The 13,138-nt window shown below is 30.0% G+C and overlaps 1 protein-coding gene across 1 annotated transcript in view; it reads left to right on the top strand.

The window, feature by feature from the left end:
- Positions 1 to 13,138, top strand: part of LOC135694732 (uncharacterized) — a 29,811-nt gene that overhangs the window by 10,772 nt on the left and 5,901 nt on the right. Inside the window, exon 2 of the transcript XR_016143939.1 lies at positions 3,470 to 3,556. The gene's annotated coding sequence lies outside the window, so the exon portion shown is untranslated. The remainder of the gene's footprint in view (positions 1 to 3,469; positions 3,557 to 13,138) is intronic.

Raw genomic sequence — 13,138 nt, 5'->3', positions numbered from 1 at the left:
ATTTTTAAGTTTTGAAGCGGTTTAGCATTTTATTTTTTCTATTTAATCGGAAATGTCTAAAAACGTGAAGGACTTTACTATCCAAACCCTGAAACGAAGAGAAATTATAAAACATTCTGTAGAGGTACAAATGAGGGTCCCCTGCAAGCAAAGCGAGCAGAAATTCATTTGCGATCTCGCCCCTTAGATTAGCTAGAAATGAATATTTCTTACAGTATTACTTGCAGTCGTTTAAAACGTTCTAATTTTGTCTTAATTATAACCCCCTCCCTGAGGTACTGATTTTAGTGCAAATTTTCACTTTTCTCAGACACAAACTTTCTGAGCATTGGGGGTAGGGGCGGCCGCCGGACATGTCCACCCCAGTTTTTCCAGAAGTCGATTTTCTAATTCCTCGAAATCCTTTGAAAACCTTTGGGGGTATGGGGGTTTGGTAGATTGACTGATCAGATCGATTTTGACTTCCGAACTTGCAAAAAAGCTGCTTGAGAAAGTTGTTTGTTCAAAGATAGAAAAAAAGATAAATTACTGTACTATTTTACGAAATAGATAAAAAATACCGAAAAAGACCTTTCCAAGAGCCTAAAGGGCGTGGCCGAGAAAATTGATTTTCATCCACCCTAGTATTTTGAGCTGGCGACGCCACTGATTTTAAGGATATAATAATAATAATAATATATCTCGCCAAATCTCCGTTTCGGAGCAGTTACTATAGCAGAAACACAGTGTGCAGTATAGTACTACAGGCTAATTTTCACTTAAGTTTGAAAAAGTTCAAGCAATCTCTCGATTTCTATCAGGCCTTTGCTTTGCTTTTTAGAATTTGTTTCATTCTTGGAAGGTGTCTTTTGAATTGTTCGCATTGCCATAAATGTTCTAAGTTTTCTTCATGTAATCCACACCTTCTGCAACTTATATTATCATACTTTCCTTTGTAATTAGCTTTTAAATCGGTTATGTTTAGTTTCAATTTTAGTAACGTTGGTCCCTTTTCATGTTTTATATATTCTTTTATTCCGAAATTGCCTTTCTTAATGAACCTCATCTTTGTTTTATCGCTATTCTTAACTTGCTGCTCTATCCTCTTTATGATTTTGCTTTTTGCTATTTTTTCCCAATCCATTTCCCCATTGACAAAAGTCCATATTCATATAGTACGCCTTGATAGGGTGTTGATTTTGGTATTGAAATGGTTAGGGTTATCGCATCTTTCTGTATATTTTCAAAGATTTTCACATGCAAGGATTTTAACCAATTACTGCATACCTTTCCTATCTAATTAACATATCTCGAAGAGGAGGGAAATTGAAGTCTAATAAGGTAGATAAACTGAAAATTGTTAGTCACCTGCAGTATCCAAGGAGCAAAAACCATTGCAAGAGTTGTCATTTCGTTTAGAGAATAGTAATTCAGGGTAAACAGGTATTACTATTAAAGGTCATTTGAATATGACCTTGGAGCTAGCTATATTTCTACCATGACAAGCACTTTATCCCATTATTCCGTGCATGAATATTTATGAGCTTTTTAAGCCCTCCATTTATCAGTAGATTTACAAAAGCAACGCGAATGCTGTTGAAATGAATAGAGTTAAACAGATGAATTAACAACCTTTTGTGATAATTAGATGTAAGCAAGTAGCACAGGATAGGATCTCAAAATTTGATCCTGGTGGCTTTTTCACGCCTACTTAAACTGTACCCCAAAAAAGTGTTTGTTTTTTTGATACCAGAATAAATTTGCTGTGTGTTTTGATAGATATCATTTCATTTCAACACAAACAGTTACAAAGTTAAACAACAAAATTAATTACATACTTTCTAAATTATAACTCATTACAATCAGATAAAAATATAATATGTGTTTGGGACACTAAGGTAAATAATCTACTAGAGACTGTCTAGCTTAGTATCCTTTGTTTTCAAGAGTGGCACCGACAAAGGCAGGATGGCTTTAACTTGCAGCTAAAACAATTTTTTTTCTGTTAAGGTTTGTAAAAAGGATTTTGTTGTCTCGTTCGTAGCAGGGATCAATATCTAGATTAAATTGGAAATCAGTAACTCTTTATCTTGAATCAGAGATCTTTAAAAAGAAGGAAGGGGAGTTTCCCCCTTTATTTCTTTTGGATCATCATTATTCCTCAGTTTAACACCATTATAAGTTATAAAACGCTGAGCAGTTGTCGTTCTTCTAAGCATTTCTATGCACACTTTTTTTCTAAGAACACACGTAATAAGAACACTGAGGCTCGATTTCCCCAAAAAATAAGAACAAGACTAGAACATGCTCAGCTTCAGATGAGAAATTTAAAAAAAACAATTCATACTTTGAAGTTTATCTCAAGTCAACAGAACAAAACTATACAATTTATAAACATAAAACAATGTATTTTTAAACTTTACCCAGTAAAATGTCTTAGAAACTATATAGAGTGTGTAACTTCTCAAATATTTGCAAAAAATAATTCTTGAAATAAGAACAATTTTAAGAACATTTGAGCCTTAAATTATCGAAAAGTTAAGAACATAGAGGCTCGGTAAAATTATCTGGTTCTTATCAAATAAAGAGTGTATCGATTATTTGTCCTTTTGTGCAGGAGCTAATGAAGCATCTAGTTTCTTGTTTATATCTTACATTTTTAGGCTATATATCTTAGAAAAGATTCCCAGCTACTATGATTTTTAATAAATATAATAATTTTGATATATCATAGGCTAAGATTTACTAAAAATTGATATCGTAAAACATGCGTTGAAAGCACGCGTGATTTGCTTGGTAGCTAGCTTGACAAAAATGATCCGAGAGTCATTTTTATACATTTGATAACAGAACAGCTTTTCAGAATGAGCGTCTATAAATTCATTAGGAAATTTTGAGATTCATGGAGTAGGTATAATCAAGATGTGGATTGAATGTCACGTGAGGTTTAGAATAACATTGTAATTGGCTCAGTGGGTTTCTCAGGCATGGACACTTCGGTTTTAGTGTTTGGTGGGTACCGATTGACCAAAACGAGAATCTAGGCGATGCATACTTAACCATATTAGTTTTCACAATTCACATCATTATTGCATGCTTAAATTAATGTTTGTTCATAATAACAAAAGAATGGGAGGAATCAGCCTGGCCAAATACGATTTAATCATTTCATTCTTAAATATAATTTTTTCCTAAATAGATAAGCAAGGGGCCAGCAAAACGACCTTACCCTCATTGTAATTTTGTTCAGATTTTGAAAATTTCTAAAACAAATGCCAAATTAAAGGCCTAGGAAAAGGAAGTCATTTTATGGACATTATCTAAATTTTTCTGCTTTTCGAATGTCAGATCTGGATGCGCCAGTCCTTTAACAATCCATGTAATCAACCCTTGTTTTGAATGATGTCATCATTTTCTTATTATACTAAGATATCTGAATTCATTTGTTGTTTAATCAATATTTGACTCTAGCACGAATTTTTCATTATAGACAAGATACGAAAAGCATCTACAGTGACGTTTCGTGGACAAACTCCTTTTTGCTCTTCACAAAGTGAGGTTTCTGCTCTTCGCAAAGGTTAGAAATTTAGTTTGTTACTTATCCTGGTTAAATTCGGTATATTTGTTATGAAAAGGATTTACCTGTAAGTAAAATGGGTTGTGTTAGTATGAATTGTATCAGTATACTTCACTACAAGCCATGCTCATTTGAATGCAGCCACCTTAGCGTGTGTGTGATTCATTTGAAAACAAACATGGAAGCCATCTTTGAAACGAAAACAACATTTGGGCAAGGCTATAACCTTATAGTTTTCATGAAAACAACGCCCTTAAACTTTTGCCTATTTTCGTCCATAACTCCTTAGAAACTCCATTATTTTTAGTTAAATATCATTAACTAGCATTAGGAAGCAAAATAGACAGGAATTAGAACAACAAAAATTTGTTAAAAAATCGATAATTTTGGTAAGGCTATAACCTTACATTTTTCACCAAAACAACGCCCTTAAACTTTTGCCTATTTTCGTCCATATCTCCTTAGAACCTCTATTATTTTTAGTTGATCATAACTTTCTTACATTGGAAAGCAAAATAGTCCGGAATTAGGACAAGAAAAATATGTTGCAAAATCGAGCATTTTGGAAAGGCTATAACCTTTTAGTTTTCATGAAAACAACGCCCTTAAACCTTTGCCTATTTTCGTCCATAACTCCTAAGAAACTCCGTTATTTTTACTTAAATATTATTTACTAGCATTGGGAAGAATACATTTTTGTTGTTCTAATTCCTGTTTATTTTCCTTCCCAATGTTAGTAAATGATATTGAACTAAAAATAATGGAGTTTCTGAGGAGATATGGACGAAATAAGGCGAAAATTTAGGGGTATTGTTTTGATGAAAAAGTGTAAGGTTATAGCCTTACCGCAACGATCGATTTTTGAAAAAAGGTTGGTTGTCCCAATTCTTGTCTATTTTCCTTCCCAATGCTAGTAAATAATATTTGACAAGAATTAGGACAACAAAAATTTGTTGAAAAATCGATCATTTTGGAAAGGCTATAACCTTATAGTTTTCATGAAAACAACGCCCTTAAACATTTGCCTTTTTTCGTCCATAACTCCTTAGAAACTCCATTATTTTTAGTTAAATATTATTTACTAGCATTGGGAAGGAAAATAGACAAGAATTAGGACAACAAAAATTTGTTCAAAAATTGATCATTTTGGTAAGGATATAACCTTACACTTTTTCATCAAAACAATACTCCTAAATTTTAGCCTTTTTTCGTCTATAACTCCTAAGAAACTCCGTTATTTTTAGTTAAATATTATTTACTAGCATTGGAAAAGAAAATAGAGAAGAATTAGGACAACAAAAATTTGTTCAAAAATTGATCATTTTGGTAAGGCTATAACCTTACACTTTTTCATCAAAACGATACCCCTAAATTTTCGCCTTTTTCTGTCCATATTTCTTCAGAAACTCTATTATTTTTAGTTAAATATTATTTACTAGCATTTGGAAGGAAAATAGACAAGAATTAGGACAACAAAAAATTTGTTCAAAAATTGATCATTTTGGTAAGGCTATAACCTTACTGTTTTTATCAAAACAATACCCCTGAATTTTCGCCCTTTTTCGTCCATAACTCCTAAGAAACTCCGTTCTTTTTAGTTAAATATCATTTACTAGCATTGGGAAGGAAAATAGACAAGAATTAGGACCACAAAAATTTGTTCAAAAATTGATCATTTTGGTAAGGCTATAACCTTAATGTTTTTATCAAAATAATACCCCTGAATTTTCACCCTTTTTTGTTCATAACTTCTTAGAAACTCCATTATTTTTAGTTAAATTAAATTTACTAGCATTGGGAAGGAAAATATAGAAGAATTAGGACAACAAAAATTTGTTCAAAAATCGATAATTTTGGTAAGGCTATAACCTTACATTTTTCAGCAAAACTACACCCTTAAACCTTTGCCTATTTTCGTCCATAACTCCTAACAATCTCCGTTATTTTTAGTTAAATATCATTTACTAGCATTGGGAAGGAAAATAGACAAGAATTAGGACAACAAAAATTTGTTCAAAAATTGATCATTTTTGTAAGGCTATAACCTTAATGTTTTTATCAAAATAATACCCCTGAATTTTCACCCTTTTTTGTTCATAACTTCTTAGAAACTCCATTATTTTTAGTTAAATTAAATTTACTAGCATTGGGAAGGAAAATATAGAAGAATTAGGACAACAAAAATTTGTTCAAAAATCGATAATTTTGGTAAGGCTATAACCTTACATTTTTCAGCAAAACTACACCCTTAAACCTTTGCCTATTTTCGTCCATAACTCCTAACAATCTCCGTTATTTTTAGTTAAATATCATTTACTAGCATTGGGAAGGAAAATAGACAAGAATTAGGACAACAAAAATTTGTTCAAAAATTGATCATTTTGGTAAGGCTATAGCCTTACACTTTTTCATCAAGACACTACCCCTAAATTTTCGCCTTTTTTCGTCGATAACTCCTAAGAAACTCCGTTATTTTTAGTTAAATATTATTTACTAGCATTGGGAAGGAAAATAGAGAAGAATTAGGACAACAAAAATTTGTTAAAAAATTGATCATTTTGGTAAGGCTATAACCTTACACTTTTTCATCAAAACGATACCCCTAAATGTTCGCCTTTTTCTGTCCATATTTCTTTAGAAACTCTACTATTTTTAGTTAAATATCATTTACTAGCATTGGGAAAGAAACATAGACAAGAATTAGAACCACAAAAATTTGTTCAAAAATTGATCATTTTGGTAAGGCTATAACCTTACACTTTTTCATCAAAACAATACCCCTAAATTTTCGCCTTTTTTCGTCGATAACTCCTAAGAAACTCCGTTATTTTTAGTTAAATATTATTTACTAGCATTGGGAAGAAACATAGACAAGAATAAGAACAACAAAAATTGATCATTTTTGTAAGGCTATAACCTTAATGTTTTTATCAAAATAATACCCCTGAATTTTCACCCTTTTTTGTTCATAACTTCTTAGAAACTCCATTATTTTTAGTTAAATTAAATTTACTAGCATTGGGAAGGAAAATATAGAAGAATTAGGACAACAAAAATTTGTTCAAAAATCGATAATTTTGGTAAGGCTATAACCTTACATTTTTCAGCAAAACTACACCCTTAAACCTTTGCCTATTTTCGTCCATAACTCCTAACAATCTCCAATATTTTTAGTTAAATATTATTTACTAGCATTGGGAAGGAAAATAGACAAGAATTAGGACAACAACAATTTGTTCAAAAATTGATCATTTTTGTAAGGCTATAACCTTAATGTTTTTATCAAAATAATACCCTTGAATTTTGACCCTTTTTTGTTCATAACTTCTCAGAAACTTCATTATTTTTAGTTAAATTAAATTTACTAGCATTGGGAAGGAAAATATAGAAGAATTAGGACAACAAAAATTTGTTCAAAAATCGATAATTTTGGTAAGGCTATAACCTTACATTTTTCAGCAAAACTACACCCTTAAACCTTTGCCTATTTTCGTCCATAACTCCTAACAATCTCCGTTATTTTTAGTTAAATATCATTTACTAGCATTGGGAAGGAAAATAGACAAGAATTAGGACAACAAAAATTTGTTCAAAAATTGATCATTTTGGTAAGGCTATAGCCTTACACTTTTTCATCAAGACACTACCCCTAAATTTTCGCCTTTTTTCGTCGATAACTCCTAAGAAACTCCGTTATTTTTAGTTAAATATTATTTACTAGCATTGGGAAGGAAAATAGAGAAGAATTAGGACAACAAAAATTTGTTCAAAAATTGATCATTTTGGTAAGGCTATAACCTTACACTTTTTCATCAAAACGATACCCCTAAATGTTCGCCTTTTTCTGTCCATATTTCTTTAGAAACTCTATTATTTTTAGTTAAATATCATTTACTAGCATTGGGAAAGAAACATAGACAAGAATTAGAACCACAAAAATTTGTTCAAAAATTGATCATTTTGGTAAGGCTATAACCTTACACTTTTTCATCAAAACAATACCCCTAAATTTTCGCCTTTTTTCGTCGATAACTCCTAAGAAACTCCGTTATTTTTAGTTAAATATTATTTACTAGCATTGGGAAGGAACATAGACAAGAATTAGGACAACAAAAATTTGTTCAAAAATTGATCATTTTGGTAAGGCCATAACCTTACACTTTTTCATCAAAACAATACCCCTAAATTTTCGCCTTTTTTGTCCTTTTTTTTCAGAAACTCTATTATTTTTAGTTAAATATTATTTACTAGCATTTGGAAGGAAAATAGACAAGAATTAGGACAACAAAAATTTGTTCAAAAATTGATCATTTTGGTAAGGCTATAACCTTACTGTTTTTGTCAAAACAATACCCCTGAATTTTCGCCCTTTTTCGTCCATAACTCCTACGAAACTCCGTTATTTTTAGTTAAATATCATTTACTAGCATTGGGAAGAAACATAGACAAGAATTAGGACAACAAAAATTTGTTCAAAAATTGATCATTTTTGTAAGGCTATAACCTTAATGTTTTTATCAAAATAATGCCCCTGAATTTTCACCCTTTTTTGTTCATAACTTCTTAGAAACTCCATTATTTTTAGTTAAATATTATTTACTAGCATTGGGAAGGAAAATTGAGAAGAATTAGGACAACAAAAATTTGTTCAAAAATTGATCATTTTGGTAAGGCTATAACCTTACACTTTTTCATCAAAACAATACCCCTAAATTTTCGCCTTTTTTGTCCATATTTCTTCAGAAACTCTATTATTTTTAGCTAAATATTATTTACTAGCATTTGGAAGGAAAATAGACAAAATTTAGGACAACAAAAATTTGTTCAAAAATTGATCATTTTGGTAAGGCTATAACCTTACACTTTTTCATCAAAACAATACCCCTAAATTTTCGCCTTTTTTGTCCATATTTCTTCAGAAACTCTATTATTTTTAGTTAAATATTATTTACTAGCATTTGGAAGGAAAATAGACAAGAATTAGGACAACAAAATATTTGTTCAAAAACTGATCATTTTGGTAAGGCTATAACCTTACTGTTTTTATCAAAACAATACCCCTGAATTTTCGCCCTTTTTCGTCCATAACTCCTACGAAACTCCGTTATTTTTAGTTAAATATCATTTACTAGCATTGGGAAGAAACATAGACAAGAATAAGGACAACAAAAATTTGTTCAAAAATTGATCATTTTTGTAAGGCTATAACCTTAATGTTTTTATCAAAATAATACCCTTGAATTTTGACCCTTTTTTGTTCATAACTTCTCAGAAACTTCATTATTTTTAGTTAAATTAAATTTACTAGCATTGGGAAGGAAAATATAGAAGAATTAGGACAACAAAAATTTGTTCAAAAATCGATAATTTTGGTAAGGCTATAACCTTACATTTTTCAGCAAAACTACACCCTTAAACCTTTGCCTATTTTCGTCCATAACTCCTAACAATCTCCGTTATTTTTAGTTAAATATCATTTACTAGCATTGGGAAGGAAAATAGACAAGAATTAGGACAACAAAAATTTGTTCAAAAATTGATCATTTTGGTAAGGCTATAGCCTTACACTTTTTCATCAAGACACTACCCCTAAATTTTCGCCTTTTTTCGTCGATAACTCCTAAGAAACTCCGTTATTTTTAGTTAAATATTATTTACTAGCATTGGGAAGGAAAATAGAGAAGAATTAGGACAACAAAAATTTGTTCAAAAATTGATCATTTTGGTAAGGCTATAACCTTACACTTTTTCATCAAAACGATACCCCTAAATGTTCGCCTTTTTCTGTCCATATTTCTTTAGAAACTCTATTATTTTTAGTTAAATATCATTTACTAGCATTGGGAAAGAAACATAGACAAGAATTAGAACCACAAAAATTTGTTCAAAAATTGATCATTTTGGTAAGGCTATAACCTTACACTTTTTCATCAAAACAATACCCCTAAATTTTCGCCTTTTTTCGTCGATAACTCCTAAGAAACTCCGTTATTTTTAGTTAAATATTATTTACTAGCATTGGGAAGGAACATAGACAAGAATAAGGACAACAAAAATTGATCATTTTTGTAAGGCTATAACCTTAATGTTTTTATCAAAATAATACCCCTGAATTTTCACCCTTATTTGTTCATAACTTCTTAGAAACTCCATTATTTTTAGTTAAATTAAATTTACTAGCATTGGGAAGGAAAATATAGAAGAATTAGGACAACAAAAATTTGTTCAAAAATCGATAATTTTGGTAAGGCTATAACCTTACATTTTTCAGCAAAACTACACCCTTAAACCTTTGCCTATTTTCGTCCATAACTCCTAACAATCTCCAATATTTTTAGTTAAATATTATTTACTAGCTTTGGGAAGGAAAATAGACAAGAATTAGGACAACAACAATTTGTTGAAAAATCGATAATTTTGGTAAGGCTAAAACCTTACACTTCTTCATCAAAAGAATATCCGTAAATTTTCGCGATTTTTCGTCCATAACTCCTACGAAACTCCGTTATTTTTAGTTAAATATCATTTACTAGCATTGGGAAAGAAACATAGACAAGAATTAGGACAACAAAAATTTGTTCAAATATTGATCATTTTGGTAAGGCCATAACCTTACACTTTTTCATCAAAACAATACCCCTAAATTTTCGCCTTTTTTCGTCCATAACTCCTAAGAAACTCCGTTATTTTTAGTTAAATATTATTTACTAGCATTGGGAAGGAAAATAGAGAAGAATTAGGACAACAAAAATTTGTTCAAAAATTGATCATTTTGGTATGGCTATAACCTTACACTTTTTCATCAAAACAATACCCCTAAATTTTCGCCTGTTTTGTCCTTTTTTTTCAGAAACTCTATTATTTTTAGTTAAATATTATTTACTAGCATTTGGAAGGAAAATAGACAAGAATTAGGACAACAAATATTTGTTCAAAAATTGATCATTTTGGTAAGGCTATAACCTTACTGTTTTTATCAAAACAATACCCCTGAATTTTCGCCCTTTTTCGTCCATAACTCCTACGAAACTCCGTTATTTTTAGTTAAATATCATTTACTAGCATTGGGAAGAAACATAGACAAGAATTAGGACAACAAAAATTTGTTCAAAAATTGATCATTTTTGTAAGGCTATAACCTTAATGTTTTTATCAAAATAATGCCCCTGAATTTTCACCCTTTTTTGTTCATAACTTCTTAGAAACTCCATTATTTTTAGTTAAATATTATTTACTAGCATTGGAAAGGAAAATAGACAAAATTTAGGACAACAAAAATTTGTTCAAAAATTGATCATTTTGGTAAGGCTATAACCTTACACTTTTTCATCAAAACAATACCCCTAAATTTTCGCCTTTTTTGTCCATATTTCTTCAGAAACTCTATTATTTTTAGTTAAATATTATTTACTAGCATTGGGAAGGAAAATAGACAAAATTTAGGACAACAAAAATTTGTTCAAAAATTGATCATTTTGGTAAGGCTATAACCTTACACTTTTTCATCAAAACAATACCCCTAAATTTTCGCCTTTTTTGTCCATATTTCTTCAGAAACTCTATTATTTTTAGCTAAATATTATTTACTAGCATTTGGAAGGAAAATAGACAAGAATTAGGACAAAAAAAATTTGTTCAAAAATTGATCATTTTGGTAAGGCTATAACCTTACACTTTTTCATCAAAACGATACCCCTAAATTTTCGCCTTTTTCTGTCCATATTTCTTCAGAAACTCTATTATTTTTAGTTAAATATTATTTACTAGCATTGGGAAGGAAAATAGACAAAATTTAGGACAACAAAAATTTGTTCAAAAATTGATCATTTTGGTAAGGCTATAACCTTACACTTTTTCATCAAAACAATACCCCTAAATTTTCGCCTTTTTTGTCCATATTTCTTCAGAAACTCTATTATTTTTAGTTAAATATTATTTACTAGCATTTGGAAGGAAAATAGACAAGAATTAGGACAACAAAAAATTTGTTCAAAAACTGATCATTTTGGTAAGGCTATAACCTTACTGTTTTTATCAAAACAATACCCCTGAATTTTCGCCCTTTTTCGTCCATAACTCCTACGAAACTCCGTTATTTTTAGTTAAATATCATTTACTAGCATTGGGAAGAAACATAGACAAGAATTAGGACAACAAAAATTTGTTCAAAAATTGATCATTTTTGTAAGGCTATAACCTTAATGTTTTTATCAAAATAATGCCCCTGAATTTTCACCCTTTTTTGTTCATAACTTCTTAGAAACTCCATTATTTTTAGTTAAATATTATTTACTAGCATTGGAAAGGAAAATAGACAAAATTTAGGACAACAAAAATTTGTTCAAAAATTGATCATTTTGGTAAGGCTATAACCTTACACTTTTTCATCAAAACAATACCCCTAAATTTTCGCCTTTTTTGTCCATATTTCTTCAGAAACTCTATTATTTTTAGTTAAATATTATTTACTAGCATTGGGAAGGAAAATAGACAAAATTTAGGACAACAAAAATTTGTTCAAAAATTGATCATTTTGGTAAGGCTATAACCTTACACTTTTTCATCAAAACAATACCCCTAAATTTTCGCCTTTTTTGTCCATATTTCTTCAGAAACTCTATTATTTTTAGCTAAATATTATTTACTAGCATTTGGAAGGAAAATAGACAAGAATTAGGACAAAAAAAATTTGTTCAAAAATTGATCATTTTGGTAAGGCTATAACCTTACACTTTTTCATCAAAACGATACCCCTAAATTTTCGCCTTTTTCTGTCCATATTTCTTCAGAAACTCTATTATTTTTAGTTAAATATTATTTACTAGCATTGGGAAGGAAAATAGACAAAATTTAGGACAACAAAAATTTGTTCAAAAATTGATCATTTTGGTAAGGCTATAACCTTACACTTTTTCATCAAAACAATACCCCTAAATTTTCGCCTTTTTTGTCCATATTTCTTCAGAAACTCTATTATTTTTAGTTAAATATTATTTACTAGCATTTGGAAGGAAAATAGACAAGAATTAGGACAACAAAAAATTTGTTCAAAAACTGATCATTTTGGTAAGGCTATAACCTTACTGTTTTTATCAAAACAATACCCCTGAATTTTCGCCCTTTTTCGTCCATAACTCCTACGAAACTCCGTTATTTTTAGTTAAATATCATTTACTAGCATTGGGAAGAAACATAGACAAGAATAAGGACAACAAAAATTTGTTCAAAAATTGATCATTTTTGTAAGGCTATAACCTTAATGTTTTTATCAAAATAATACCCTTGAATTTTGACCCTTTTTTGTTCATAACTTCTCAGAAACTTCATTATTTTTAGTTAAATTAAATTTACTAGCATTGGGAAGGAAAATATAGAAGAATTAGGACAACAAAAATTTGTTCAAAAATCGATAATTTTGGTAAGGCTATAACCTTACATTTTTCAGCAAAACTACACCCTTAAACCTTTGCCTATTTTCGTCCATAACTCCTAACAATCTCCGTTATTTTTAGTTAAATATCATTTACTAGCATTGGGAAGGAAACATAGACAAGAATTAGGACAACAAAAATTTGTTCAAAA

Source organism: Rhopilema esculentum, chromosome 8 (genome assembly GCF_057945365.1).
Source record: "Rhopilema esculentum isolate cy_ngs chromosome 8, ASM5794536v1, whole genome shotgun sequence".
Lineage (NCBI taxonomy): Eukaryota > Metazoa > Cnidaria > Scyphozoa > Rhizostomeae > Rhizostomatidae > Rhopilema > Rhopilema esculentum.
The sequence above is the reverse complement of the archived record's forward strand: the minus strand, read 5'-3'. Positions and strand labels throughout refer to the sequence as shown.